Source organism: Microtus oregoni, unplaced genomic scaffold, assembly GCF_018167655.1.
Source record: "Microtus oregoni isolate MIOR12 unplaced genomic scaffold, Mior012 000043F_ref0000047, whole genome shotgun sequence".
Classification (NCBI taxonomy): Eukaryota; Metazoa; Chordata; class Mammalia; order Rodentia; family Cricetidae; genus Microtus; species Microtus oregoni.
In genome coordinates, this window is record NW_024543210.1 from 9,115,896 (window position 1) to 9,131,878 (window position 15,983).

Consider the following 15,983-nt stretch of genomic DNA (forward strand, 5'->3'; position numbering starts at 1 on the left):
TCCCAGGACAGGAACAGTGATTCACCCCTCCAGAGCTCCCTGTCATTCTGAATCATTTGAGGATTCTCCGAGGGACAAGCTCTTGGTCATCTGGTGATTTTTGTTTTCTTTCCTAAACACCCAATTATTCTTAGAAATACCTCCCATGCAGTGTTTCCTGCCAAAAGCATTTTTCTGGTCATCTGACCACCTTCTCATCCTTCTCTGACCTCAACACTGAGGTCACATGATCCTTAGACTCATTTGGGTGTTCTCTGAGAAGCATCCATTGCCTTGTTAAATGTTCCACCTGCCCACCACCACGTTGATGTCTTGGCCTATGTATATCAGCTTGGAGCAGACTGTTCCTCTGGCATCAGTGCTCTTGGAAGAACATCCCACCTGTCATAATGCTGAGCTGTGATGTTATGGGAAAATGACTAAACTTCTTGGTGCCTCAGTTTCCTCATCCATAAAAGGGACAGATATTACTATGTAGGTCAGAGGTTCATCACACAAGTCACACAATGTGAGTGACAATCTCTCCCACCCTCTTGTCATCGGAGGCCACACCCCTGCCAATAGGAGCTGAGTGAACACTGCCTGATCACTTTCCATGCAGATAGATGTTTATTGATCATTTGCTCCAACGGCTGCATTTTGGATAAAGAAGGAGGTGGTGTCCATCTGCAGTGTGAGGTTGGTCAGTGGGGAACCTAGAAACGGCTCCTCTGCCCTAAGTAGGTACACTAGGGGGAAAGGAGCTGAGCTGCCAAACTGACTCCATGCAGCTGTGGGATTAGGTGCTGTAACATAGTGACAGATGTGGGCAGGGCCAGGAGCCCCTGACGGGACAGTGGGTGGCAGAGCCTGGAAGAAGATAAATGTGAAGTTGGACTTGGTACCAAGTGTTCCCAGATACTGGAAATAGACTCAGGGCAGCAGGTTCTGTTCTCAGTCCAGGGCCTGAGGTCAACATGGTTGACCTCTAAGTGTGCGTAGTCCCATGAAGGCTGACGAACATGAAGGCAGACATAACCAGAGCCTAGATAGGAACTGAGTCTACCTGCCAGGGCCCAAGCTTTGGGCAGAGGCACACAGAGGAGAGGCAGCAGGGAGGGCCACAAAGACAGATTTCAGTCTCAGGAACATAAGCTAGTGCTGCTGAGAGGACGGGAACCTGACACTGTCTGTCCACAGGACCCTGTGCATGTGTGAGTCATACAGTTAGTCACTGACACTGTCCAATCCAGGCACACCACAGCCAATCAGACCATGGAGGACAAAATGCACATAGAGACCCACATACAGGCTCAATCCCTCGCTTCCAGAATGAAGCCTCACCACTTGGGAAGTTCTAGTTTTCCTTGGGATTTGTGACTTAGGCCATAAAGAGTGAAGTCTGGGTGTTTGTGTCTGAAATAATCATCAGGAATGGCCTGTTGAAATTCACATTCAAATGATTCATAATTTGAGACACTCCCACAATCCCGATTCCCGTGGCAGCCGCTGCTTCTGTGCCTGTCTCAGTCACGTCCAGCACAGCCTTGTGGACCACCTGTAGGAGAAAGACATCACTCACTGGAGACCCTGGAGGGCAGGAAAGGAGATTCCTGGAGCAAGCATTGACTGCTGGCCTCAGACACTGGTGAGCTTGTTTGTTCCTGCCATGAGGTCTACCCCTGGGGTTTCCAAGTCTCTGCGCAAGGTGTGAGATGAGGCACACCCTGGGAATGCTCAGTCTCTGAGAAGCTGTGTTGTCCAAAACCCAGTACTATGTGGAGAATGGGAGTAGGCAGTGTCAGTTTTTATTCCACAGGCAGCTTCTCAGGAGACCCACAGGGAACAGCGAGACACTGGCAGTCAGTGCAGGCTTCAGTCCCCCTCATGCTCCAGTCTCCTTAGGACATACAATAGCAATGCATTTGGCGAGGCTTCTCTTTCCCAGATGGCCATGCCCTGCTCTACAGATTTCCACCCAGCACTCAAGAGCAGTCAATGGGCAGAACACTAGGCATTGCCAGGCTGTGCATCTGGGAATGTAGTGTGAGGTCTTAAGGCGTCTTCTCCCCTATTTTTAAGTTTTCTGTAACAACTGCCACTCAACACTTGCTGTTTCCTTCATTGCGGCTATTTTCTGTGCTAGTCAAGAAGTAGCAGGCCAGCTCTGCAGTAAAGAAGCTGAGGCTGGCAGTGATCTGCACTACAGTGGATCGTCGGAGGCATCTGCACTACAGCATGCGCTGGGACCAGTGATGGTCAAAGACCAAGCAAAGGTTCTTCCCTGCCCTAGGCTCCTGAGTGATGTTTTTTTTTTGTGTGTGTGTGGGGGGGGAATAGAGGAAAGACTGGCTGCATGGTATCCAGCAGGAGTATCTAAGTTGTAATCATCTCTCCGAGGATGAAGGAATCTCTTAAATTTAGGCTTTCTCAGACATTTGCCATCTCCCACACACCTGGCCCTCTCCATCCACATTCAGGCACCAAAGAGAACAATCCAGTGTCTCTTGGCTTACCTGAGAGATTTTCAGGTTCTTGTCTTCTGTGATTTCAGACAGGTCAGCCCGCATAGAGAAGACTTTCTTGATGCCCAGCTGTGGAAGGATGTCCTCAAGTTTGTAGTCAGTGGAGATGGAGAACTTGGGAAGGGTCAGCTGGTGAATTCTCCTGAGAATGGAAAGAGAAATGTAAGAGTCACTGAACTCTGTGTTCCCCTCAAGCCACACTGTAACTGGGGCAGCTCACCACAGACGGCCCTCTCACTGGAGAGAAGCCCTCATCCCATCCTTGTCTACATCCCATGATTTTGTTTTTCTATTGTGTTAATTACCCTTGAGTGCTGGAGAGGCAATGGGACTTGGTACCAGCTGTTCCCTCACTGAATATGCTTTGCTCCCAGATCCACAAAATGCGGTCCTTCCCCTGTCGTGTGGACTCAGACGGCATTTAATGATCCACCTATTTAAAAATCACACCCACCTGACTCTAGATTTCCCTGCCCTTAAACATCCCCTTCTTAATGTCACGACTTGTCACCTTCTAACAAATTGAATCTCGACTGGATGATTTCCACATCCCCACTCTCTCATTCTCAATTACAAGGTGAGTATACAAGACTAAGAAACTTAGTGCTTTAGTCTCTGATATAAATCTGGGTATAAATCAGAGCAGAGCACACAGGAGGTCTTCCCATCATCATTCCATCATTCTGTGATGGTGAATGAAAGAGTGATGAGGGGATGCGATGGCTGCACAGGGCAGAGCTGATTCTCAGAGCTGATCTCCTCTCACCCACACTCCCTCTGCCCTCCCACACCCGTGCAGGATTCCGTGTAATTACAGCCAGGTAAACACATAGGATAATCAGTGCCTGCTCTAGCTGATGTCATCTTGTGAGCAACAAAAGAATGACATTAAAATCAGGCCCCAAACTATCAAGTCAGCAGAGAAAAATTTGCCTCCTCTCCACCTGTCTCTGCTGACTCTCTAATCCTCATACTGGGTGCTAGTGAGACTCTGAGGTTCAGGGACACTGGGCCTCAGGCCATAGCGGGATGCAGAGCCAGGCCAGCTCTGGTTCCAGTGGAACGCTCCTGGGCGTAAGAGAGTCCCTCCACTTCCTCAGGGTCTCTGGCTGCAGGCTGGCTTCCACCTGCTGCATCCTGCCTTGGTCAGGGAGGATGAACAGGGCGCTGGCATTGCCTGTGTACTTCAGCTCCACCACAGTGCAGGACGCTCCTCATCCCGGAAGTAGGGTGTGGTCAGAAACCTTAGTTTCATCATGGGCACCTCCACAGTCGTCTCGTTGTCCAAGTAGAAGTCAGTCTCAAATGTGATATTCAGGTCAAAGGGCATCCTCCATTTCCCTAAATGTGGAGCAGATCAATTGTAACATCAGCAGAGAGACTCCACCTCCACCCTATTTTTGCCCTGTTCCTAAGTCTTGACAGTAATCAGTCCAAATTCAGCCACAGAGTTCTCTTTCTGGTTGTTTAATCTAGATTAGTAAAAAGCTTGGTAGATGCAGAACTAGGAATGAGAAGTGATCCACAGGCTTAGTGTGGAAAGGGGTCTCATAATCAAAGCTTCTCCAACATCCTGATCTGTTGATGGTGCCCTTCTGCATGAACCCCCTTAATGGAAGTCAGTGCCCAGAGTCATGAGTGGGTTTAGAGCGAAGATTGTGAGATCTGCAAATTCTCGGTGTTGGATTACCATGATTCCATTCTTAGTAGGTGATGACATGTGCAAGGAGTCCTCTTCTCCCATGTGGGCTATGTGCACATCCATGAATCAAAAATATCCTACTCAGATTGGCCCACATTCCAAGTACATATGGCTATCTGCATTACACCCTAGAAGATCTGATACTGTGACAATTGCTTGGGCTCAGGATCCAGCAGCATAAGTACACATTCCCACATCACAGTCAAGCAGCCTTGGAACAGGAGTCCTGTGGCCAGCAGAGAGCCACGCCCTGTAGCCTCATCCTACAGCCATCCCTCTGATTCCCTCCCTTCAGACTGCAGGAGCTCTGGGATCAGCCTGGACTCCCATCCTCTACCTTCCTCTCTCCGCAGCCTATTGGTTTTCTGTCTATGATCTCAGATCCTCAGCTCCTCTGCCCTGACTATCCAGAGTCCAGGGTTCCAAATCCACAGCAGGTCTCATCAGTATTTTCATTGGGCCTCATTTTGTGGGGCCATTACCCCACTCCTTGGTCTATCACACAGGGTTTTGTGGGTGTGGAATCTGGATGTCTCCCCAAGAAACCCTTACCCAAAATAATTCCAGCCTAGTGTCCCAACTCTCAACCCCAGATTCAATTCGTGAGAGTGTGTCTTCAGCACTGTGACCCCGCAGGATGCCTGGGCTCCTAATTTTACAAACTAAAATTGCACGAACTAGTCAGACACTAAACACAGACCACTGGCTAGCTGACACTTCCCTCTCACTAATGGCTTCTCCTCAATTCTTGTTTTTCCATACCCAGCATGACAGAAAAGGCTCAGAGGAGAGGCCCAGCAGAGAAAGTCCCCACGGATCACTTAGATAAATGTCAACCATGATGCTTTATCCTCAAGCCTGGGATGGCCAGGCTCCTTAGGTCAGGAAGTCCCAAGAGCACTTGGATCCTTCTAGAAAAGGAGGTTCTCTGGCCTACGGACTCTGTTGGAGCACATTAGACATGCTGGAGTGGGCTGAGTGAGGGACCCCTTCTGTGGTAGTTTGAATGTAAAAGGCCCCCACAAGCTCATAGGGAGTGACACTATTGGACATGCAGCTCTTTTAGAGCAGGTGTAGGCTTGTGGAGGAACTGTGAGGCAGGCTTTGAGGTCTCATAAGTGCTCAAGGTTCTGCCCAGTGTCCCAGATCACTTTCCTTTGCCTGCAAGATGTAGGACTCTCAGACACTGCTCCAGTGCCATGTCTGTCTGCATACTCCCGTGTTCTGCCATTATAATAAATGAGTGAGCCCATGAGCTGTAAGTGACCCACCTCAATTAAATGTTTTCCTTTATAGGAGTTACTGTAGACATGGTGTCTTATCATAGCAATAGAACACTGACTAAGACACCGTCTCTGCAGGGAGAAGCCCTGACTTCTGCACACTCAGATAGGATTGGATATGTGGTCTATGTATTCAGCTAGTCAATAAGTTTCTGCCACAGCCAAATTCAGCTCTCTCAGACTGAAAGCTAAGGTATCATGGTGTGTATGTGCTGGGAACCACACCTATATTGAAATACTCCTAAAGGAAAGTAAAGGCTACTAGTTATAAGAAGTTAGGCACCTGTGTTCTTAAGGCCATAAGCCCCTTCTTTCCAGTGCTCAGTGTATGGACACAAGGTACACAGCCAACACCTTCTCCAATCACACCTAAAACAGTTCCCATCCTCACCTTTAAAGTAGAAGTAGTTCACCAGTGTAGTAATAAGGGCGGCGGGGCCTCGTTCCCAGCACCCCAGCCGCCCGGACGGCTAGCTGATGCCCGAAATAACAACACACAAACTGTATTCATTTAAACACTGCTTGGCCCATTCTCTTCTAGGCTAATTCTCACATATTAATTTAGCCCATTTCTAATCATCTGTGTATGGCACCCCAAGGTGCGCTTACCAGGAAATTCTAGCCTATTCCATACTGGGTCGGAGCTTCATCCCGGGAGCGGGGCATGGCATCTCTCTCAGGCGTCTGCTCCCGAGAGCAGAGTGGTCGAGAATGAGCTCACTTTTTCTTCCTCCCAGTGTTCTGTTCTCTTTCCTCCTCCCACCTAACTTCTAACCAATAAAATGGGCCAAGGCAGTTCCTTTATTAGCCAATGACCTTCCTCCATCACACCAACACCATTACTGTGTCTTTATCCAGGTCTGAGATCAGTTCTTTAATCTTTCCCTGGGTCTGATTCCTCACATAGTCATTGATGAGCTTTTTGTCCTCATGAGGCTTCTAGAAGTTGACACTTGAGACCTCAGCCTGGTACAGCACCCTTGCCTTCTCCTTGAACTCTGCCAGGATCTGCTGGTGCTTTTTAACAAACGTGGCATTACCTTTGCTGATCTGCACCTGGTCCCCTGACTGGCTGAGCATGAGGAGAAGGTTCCCAAATCCCTGGTGGATGTCTGCCTCAGGGATCTCTGTGAGATTGAACTTGAGACCTTCTAGAATTTCTTGCAGAGTGTTGTTGCTTGCTCCCAGGGACAGGACGGCCAAGGCAGCTGAGATGCTGAGTGGGGAGAGGACAATGTTTTCATCTGGATCCTTCAAAGCCAGCTCCTTGTAGAGGCTGAAGGCGAAGTCAGTGTTGATGGAGGCCAATGTTAGACTGTCCACTTTATTCTTGTTGTTTTGGTCTTCTTGAAGTTCGGTGTTACTTCCCAATGTGCCATCTGGTTGGCAGCGAACAGCAAGGCAGAACCCAGCAACCAAAAGTACAAGAGCAACAAGGATGGCCATCGTCTCTGTTCTCCAGAATCAGAGGTCCTGCTTACTAGCTTGCTTCCCCTGCCTTGCTCAGTTTGTTCTCTGATAGAATCACCATCAGAGGAAAGTAACCACCAACAGTGGGTGGGTCCTCCTTTGTCAAAAACTAATAAACAATTTTTTAAAGCCAGATCTTATGGAATCAAATTTTAAATTAAGGTTTTCTTCTTTAATTTAGTTGTCTGTGTGCCAAGTTGGCATACAACCAAGCTGCACAGGGCCCAAGAACAAAGTAGTTATGGTGATGGGATGAGGGTTGTATTAGGTTTGACATCACGGACCATCAGTCAGCAAGGCTTACTTAGCCACATCTGCCACTGAATGCCAGATGTGCAGGCAACATAGACCAGCACTGAGCCCAGATAGCTCACTATTTTCTTAGGTAACTAGCCAATGAGCTGTTGGCAAGTTAACCATATCTGACCAATTCCTTCATGAATAAGAGAATAATTTGACCTTAATGGATGTGGTGGTTGTCCCCAATAGACTCCTGTGTTTGAATACTTGGCTCACAGGGGTGGCACTATTAGAAGGTGTGGCCTTATTACAGTTGTTGTGGCATTATTGGAGGAATTGTATCTCAGTTCACTTCTTGCTGCCTTCAGATCAAGATGTAGAACTCTCAGCTTTTTTCCACTACAAAGTCTGCCTGAATGCTGCCCTCTTCCCTGCCATCCTCATAATAGAATCTGAACAGCAAGCCATGTCCAATTAAATGTTCTCCTTTATAAGTGTTGCTGTGGTCATGGTGTCTCTTCACAGCAATAGAATCTCAACCAAAGACACTGGAGTAGTAACTTATTTTGGTAATTGATTTGCCTTTCCTATGTGGACTGCTTCTGCCAAAACCATCACCTGGGGACTTACAGAAGGTCTTAACATCTAAGATGCTATTCCACACAGTATTGCTTCTGTTTATGTAACTCATTTAAGAACCATAGAAGTACGAATCCACTGATCTTGCCATGTTCCCCACTGTCCTGATGTTGTTGGCCTGATAGAGAGACAGAATGGCCTTTAGAAGACGCAGTTACAGAGCCAATTATGTTGCAACAATTCAGAGGGCTGGAGTAGCATTCTCTAGAGAATCGTAAGGATTTTAAATCATTGTTCAATATATAGTATGGTTTCTCCTATAGCCAGGACCCACAGATCCAGGAGTTAATAGGTGAAAGGCAGGGTTCCACTTACTATCATCCCTAGTGATCTAAATGAAGATTTTTGAATTATATTCTCATGACTTAAATTTGCTGAACTAGAAGTTATGGATGTAGGGGAAGGATGATTCCTTCTAGGAGACTCAAATAACTCCAGTTCAGACTGGAGTAATCGTGGTCAGTTTCTCTCTATTAACTATTTCTCCCATAACAAAAGGACAAGAGAAATCGGCTTCCTGAACAATAGCACCCACAAACAAATATATGAAGTTATCTCAACTTAGTAAGTTTGTAAAACCATCACCCTAGACTAAGGTGTAATTAGGGCAGCAGTGTCAGGAAATTGCATAAGACTTAAATCCTTGATCCAGAGATTCATATCCTCTACCTAATAGTGTCTTTAATTAGCATTCTAATTCCAGTACTAATTGCCATGGTGTTCCTTACTTTAGTAGAGCAGGACATCCTAGGCTATGTACAATTACAGAAAGGACTAATCATTGTAGGCCCTTAAGGAATTTTCCAACCATTCACAGATGCAATATAATTATTCATTAAAAATCCTCTAGGAACCCTAGCCACCTCCACAACCTTATTCCTTATCGCATCCACTTCATCCCTCTCGCTAGCCCCAATTCTACAAATTCCACTGCCAATACCTCAACCCCAGTCAACCTCAACTTAGGAATTTTATTTATTTTAGCCACATCAACCCCATCAGTTTACTCCATTTTATGATCAGGGTAAGAATCCAACTCCAAATACTCTATATTTTGAGTTCTACGAGCATAGCTCAAACATCCTCATACGAAGTCACAATAGCACTGATTTTCCTGTGTGTTCTCCAGGCTGTAATTACACGGAATCTTGCATGGGTGTTGGATGGCAGAGGGAAGTGAGGGTGAGAGGAGATCTCCCATGCTCTTAGATAGGTAGGATCGACATAATAAAAATGTCAATCCTAACAAAAGCAACCTCTAGATTCAATGCAATCCCCATCAAAATCCAAACACAATTTTTCACAGATCTTGAAAGAACAGTGCTCATCTTCATATAGAAAATAAAGAGTAGAGCCAATACAATCCTGTTCAATAAAGGAACTTCCGGAGGCATCACTATCCCTCATATCAAGCTCTATTATAGAGCTATAATAATGAAAACAGCTTGATATTGGCATAAAAACAGAAAGGTTGGCTAATGGGATAGAATCTAAGACCTAGATATTAATCCATGCACACCTATGAAAACCTGATTTTTGACAAAGAAGCCAAAATTATGCATTGTAATAAAGGAAGCATCTTCAATAAATGGTGCTGGCATAACTGGATGTCAACATATAGATGAATGCAAATAGATACATATCTATCCCCATGCACCAAAGTCAAGTCCAAATGGATTAAAAACCTCATTATAAACCAGACCACACTGAACCTGATAGAAGAGACAGTGGGAAGTAGTCTTCAAGGCATGAACATAGCAGACCACCTCCTTAATACAATACCAGTAGCACAGAAACTGAGAACAAAAATAAATAATTGGGACCTCCCGAAACTGAGAAGCTTCTGTAAAGCAAAGGACAGAGTCAACAAGACAAAAAGGCAGCCTACTGAATAGGAAAAGATCTGCAAAAACCCTACATCAAACAAAGGACTGATCTCTAAAATATATAAAGTACTCAAGAAATTAGACATCAAAATTCCAAATAATCTAATTAAAAATGGGGTACAGTACTAAACAGAAAATTTTCAGCAGAAGAATAACAAATGGTCAAAAGACACTTAAGGAAATGTTCAGCATCCTTAGTCATCAAGAAAATGCAAATAATGATGACTCTGAATTACCATCTTTCTTCAGCCACAATGGCTAAGATCAAAAACATCAAAGATGGCTTATGCTGAAGAAAATGTGGAGTAAGGTGAACACTCCTCCATTGCTGGTGGGAATGCAACCACTCTGGAAATCAGTATAATGGTTTCTCAGAAAATTGGGAATCAACCTAGCTCAGTACACAGTAATATATCCAAAGGATGTTCAATCATCCTACAAGAACATTGGTTAAGCTATGTCGCTAGCAGCATTATTTGTAATAACCAGAACCCGGACACAACCTATATACTCCTCAACTGAAAAATCGATAAAGAAAATATGGTACATTTGCACAATGGAGTATTACTCACTGGTAAAAATAAAGTTGACATCTTGAAATTTGCATGCAAATCGATGAAACTAGAAAAAACATCCTGAATGAGGTAACCCAAACCCAGGAATAGAAAGATGATTTGTACTCACTCACAAGTAGACACCAGCTGAAAATCCTATATTACATGACCTCAGAGAAGTTAAGTAACAAGATAAACCCTAAGAAAAACATACACACACACACACACACACACATACACACACACACAAAATACACATACACCCTTGGAAAGGGAAAATAGGTGCGATCACCTGACAAATTTAGAAGTATGGGGTGGGGGAGAAGAAAAGGAAGAAGAGAGGAGAAGGGAGGAGAGTTTGAAGGAACAGAGTAGTCAAGATGGCGAAAACAACAGAGATGAGAGAAAAGAAAGAGATATTTTTAATGAGGGAGTCATTATGGGGCTAGCAAGAAATCTGACACTAGAGAAATTCCCAGGAATCCAAAGGATGACTCCAGCTAAGACCATAAGCAATAGAGGAGAGGGTGCCTGAACTGGCCTTGCCCTGTATTCAGAGTGATGAATATCTTCCGCGTCACCATAGAATCTTTATCCAGCAACAACTGTTGGAAAAAGGAGTAGAGACCCACAGTGGAGCATTGAGCTGGGCCTTCAAAGTCCAGATGAAGAGTGGGAGGAGCGACATTATGAACAAAGAGGTCAAGACGAGGATGGGGACATCCACTGAAACAGTGATGACCCAAAGCTGTCCTGAGCCTGCATCCTTCTGTCAGCCTGGGGCCCAGTATCCCTATACCTCAAAATCCCACTAATACCTGTGTAACGGTTGAAGAGTCAGGGACGGGTGGAGTGTGGTGATTGTGTAATGAAAGTGGTGATAGAAGCAGGGACAGGGAGAGAGCAGGTGAGTTTCCCTCTGCAGTCATGGCAGTTGAGGCAAATTTTACTGTCAGTTTTCTTGTTCGTAGGATGAGATCAGCTAGAGCAGGAGCTGAGGATTCTTCTGTGTCTAACGGGCTGTAATTACATGGAATCTTGAATGGGTGGTGGAGGGCAGAGGGAGTGAGATTTACATGAGGTCAGCTCTGAGAATCAGCTCTGCCCTGTGCATCCATCCCATCCCTCATCACTCATTCATTCAGCAGTGTACAATGATCACTTGAAGACCTACTCTGTGCTGTGCTGTGCTGTGATTTTTATTCCCTAATATGGCTCTTTTAATGAAGATATCTACTTCCCTGCTCCCATATCCACCCTTCTTCCATCTCAACCATCCCATTCCCCAAAGCTCTCCCCAATCCTCCCCTTCTCCATTCTCTCTCCCCATCACCCCTAACCCCCACCCCCATGATCCCAACTTTTGCCTGGCAATTTTGTCTATTTCCAGTATCCAGGAAGATAACTATATGTTTTTCTTTGGGTTCACCTTCTTATATAGCCTCTCTAGGATCACAAATTATAGGCTCAATGTCCTTTATTTATGGCTAGAATCCACTTATGAGTGAGTATATACCATAGTCATCATTTTGGGTCTGGGTTATCTCACTCAGTAAAGTGTTTTCTATTTCCTTCCATTTGCATGCAAAATTCAAGATGTCATGGTATTTTATTTTTTTTTAAACCAATGAGTAAAACCCTAAACTGTATATGTGCCACACCTTCTTATCCATTCTTCTATTGAGGGGCACCTAGGCTGTTTCCAGGTTCTGGCTATTACAAATAGTGCTGATTAAGAACATAGTTGAACACATGCTTTTTATTATGATTGGGCATCTCTTGGGTATATTCTCAAGAGTTGAATTGCTGGGTCCTGAGGTAGGTTGACTCCCAGTTTCCTGAGAAAATGCCACACTGATTTCCAAAGTGGTTGCAGAAGATTGCATTCTCACCAACAATGGATGAGTGTTCCCCTGGCTCCACATCCTCTCCAGCATAGGCTATCATTCGTGTTTGTGATTTTAGCCATTCTGTCAGGTATAAGATGGTATCTCAAAGTTGTTTGGATTTGCATTTCCCTGATTGTTAAGGAAGCTGAATATGACCTTAAGTGTCTTTTGGCCATTTGAACTTCTTCTGTTGAGAATTCTCTATTCAGTTCAGTACCCCGTTTTTTAATTGGGTTAATTAGAGTTTTAATGTCTAGTTTCTTGAGTTCTTTATATATTTTGGAGATCAGACCTTTGTTTGATGTAGCGTTGGTGAAGATCTTCTCCCATTCAGTAGGGTACCTTTTTGTCTTAATGACAGTGTCCTTTACTTTACAGAAGCTTCTCAGTTTAAGGAGATCCCATTTATTCAATGTTGCTCTTATTGTCTGTACTACTGGGGTTGTATGTAGGAAGTGGTCTCCTGTGCCCATGTGTTACAGTCTACTTCCCACTTTCTCTTCTATCAGGTTCAGTGTGGTCAGATTTATGTGGAGGCCTTTAATCCATTTGGACTTGAGTTTTGTGCATGATGAAAGATATGGATCAATTTTCATTCTTCCACAGGGTGACATTCAGTGATGCCAGCACCATTTTTGAAGATGCTTTCTTTCTTCCATTGTATACCTGGCAGCTCTATGATGGCTCTCTGTCTTTGCTTTGTTCCTCCCAGAATTCAGTTTTCTCTTCCCACCTACCTAAGTTCTGCCCTATCACCAGGTCCAAAGCAGTTTTTTTTATTAACGAATGAAAGCAACACATAGACAGAATGACCTCCTACACCACACAGGAGTCAAAGTGATCCTATTCTGTGCAAGATCTATATCCATGTCAGTGCATTTCGACAGGCCATTCCTGATGTTTGTCTCTGAAGCAAACATTCCGATGACCCTCTTTCTGGCCAAGATCTCCAACCACAATTGATGCTAGAAATTTCCAAGGTGAGAGCCTTCTGTCCAGATGCCCAGGAGGGAGTAGGCACGTGGGTGTGTACATCCTGAATGCCATTCTCTGAATGCCTTTGTACACTTGTCTTGGACAGTGACTGTGACTAACTCCATGGTGCTGACTGCACTTCAGTATCCATCTCTTAGGCCTCCTGGGAGCACTTGCTCATGTTCTAATCATAGAATCTGTCTTATGCCCTGACCCTGCTCACTGCCCTGTATGTGCCTGTACCCCAAGTGTGGGTACTGGCAGGCAGGCTCAGTCCCATTGCTTTCTACTTCCATGGTCTTGCTGGGATCAAGCAAGCTTACAGGCCAGTCAATGAGGATCAGGCCCAGGACTGAGAGGGAACCTGCTGCACTGAATCTCATTCCCTGGTGACAAGTTCCTGCTCTGTGCTTCCCTCATCCAGTTCCCAGGCTCTGCAATCCACCATCCCTTGCAGCAGATGGTCGTGCCCTTATCTGACCCATCATTGCAGGCTTCACTCCTGTTGAAAGGCTGTTGGTCAGCAGGCTCCTTTCCTGATAGCACCCCTACGTAGGGCAGAGAACTCATTTTCTAAATCTGCAACTATCATCCTCACATGCCAGATGGATACCCTTACATTCCTTTCCCAAATGCAGCGCTTGCAACAAAGGATCAACAAACATATAACTGCACAGAAGGTGGCCAGGGAATATTCACTCAGCTTTCACTTATGGCACTTGGCAGGGGAATGGCCTCTGTGACAACAAAAGGAAGTAGAGATTGTCACAAACACTCTTTGAAATGTACAGCACCTGGTCTACATCCTATTATCATTCCTTTCGTGCATAAAAAATTGAGGCACAGAGAAGCTTAGCCATTTCCCCATGACAGCACACCTAGACATTATGACTTGCAGGATATTCTTCAAGTTTCCTGAAGCCAGTGGAACCGCTTACCCAAAGCCAAGGTTTTGTGTCCAAGGCATTATCATGGAGGTGGGCAGATGGATCGTAAACAAGGCTCTAGATACTGCAGATTGAACACAAATGAGTCTGTGGATCAGGTGACCTCTGTGCTGAGGTCAGAGGGGGATGAGCAGGTGGTCAGATGACCAGAAAGAATGCTTTTGGCAGACCACACAGCAGTGCAGGCATTTCAGAGAATCCCGAGGGTCTTTGGGGTAACAGAGCAGAAGGGTGGTAGAGGAAGAAGCAATTACAGCCACTGGATATCACACAGCCTGCCTCTAGGTGGATTCTGAAATTACTCAGAGCCACAGGGAGCACTGGAGGGGTTAATCAGTCTTTCCTGCCTTAGGAGAGTTAGTCGCTGTGGTTACAATGCAGAGGACTGGATTGTGCAGATGGGGATCATCATTGAGGGCATTTTCAGGGAACAGTGGAGAGAGAGTTGATGACTCAGTGCAAGAGATGAGCTTGCTTGCTGTTTAGATGGAGGAGGAGAGGAGGTTGGGGAACCTGGAACTTACAGAGAATCCTCTGAGTCCAGGAAAATAGAGGAAGCCTGCACAGAGAGGGAAAGGTGAGCATTCTTTTAGAGTCTTGCTTGTGTCTTAGGCCTCCTGAGGACACTCTTGAGCAAGTGGACATGACATCACCAAGGAACTGCACTCCTGTCGTCACTCAAAGGATCTCCTACCCCTGTGAGTACTGAGATACCATTCCTTGAAGGCCATGAGGTGATGACATAGGAAACCATCTATGGAAAGCAAACAAGTGTCCCAGCAATCTCTCCAGCACGTGTCAGGGAAGGTCCTTGGACTGGGACACTCCCAACATTCGTGTGCATTCGAATGCCCCAGTTCCATCCCACCATCTTTCCTGGACCCAGGCCAGGTATATAAGGAGCCTGGTGCTGAATGCATCTCAAAATGACCTGACCTGTATCTGGAACTTGTGGGTAATATCTGAGTCTATCTCTTAAGGGGTTCTAGGACATTTCCCAGGAGTTACTTTTTCTTGTTCCTTTGGGGCTGAGGATTCCCCTGGATCTTGGTGATCAAATGTCACCTTGGAGATGTACCCCATTAGGGAAGTCCCAATGTGCAATGGAGGTAAAGTCTGTGGAGGGGAAAGTGAGGTGCCTAGAAACTGCAGTATAATAGGTTGAATGCTGGGAAACTCCATGCATGGCTCATGGTTTGTACATGCTGTGCAATCAGTTTATAGGAATTTATCCATCCTGAGTGGCTGCATGGTGGGGTGGGGGCATTGCTGGGGGAGGGGGGCATCCGTCTTAGGTCAGAGAATCATGGCATCTGCCTGACTCTGCTTCTTTCTCCCAGCATTCTGTTCTGTCTACTCCACCTATCTAAGCTGTTGTCCTATCAAAGGCCAAGGCAGTCTCTTTATTTGACCAATGAAAGTAACACATAGACAGAAGACCCACCTACATCATATTATGTGGCTTAACATCCCATGTACAACTGAAAATACAGTATATTTTATCATGTTATAATCACACTTAGCATGTATAACTATCGTTCATCTGACTAAAAATGCATTCTTAATTTTATAATAGATAGTGATGTCCATTGAGTGTCATTCTTTTAATACGTCTAACTTGAATTTTATATCCACTGGTATTCTTTGAATTGATATTACATTGCATGATAAAAAATCGGTAAAAGCAAGCACAAGTATCTGTACAAACACATATTTAACCAAAATATAACAGAAACACTCATGTCAATCATAATTCTCATTCTGAAACTGGTAACACAGCCTTCAAAATGTTCCTCTGTTGCCCACTCTATATTTCTTGCACAATCAGCAAGAACCTCACATGGCTTTTGTTCTGTACTGGAGAAGTGAACCATGCCTAAATTCCCTTTCTGAT

The 15,983-nt window shown here is 45.2% G+C and overlaps 1 pseudogene; it reads right to left on the minus strand.

Annotated features, from left to right (window-relative positions):
* Positions 1 to 1,336: 1,336 nt before the first annotated feature.
* On the minus strand, positions 1,337 to 6,935 carry LOC121434379 (annotated as a pseudogene).
* Between the last annotated feature and the right edge of the window lie 9,048 nt (positions 6,936 to 15,983).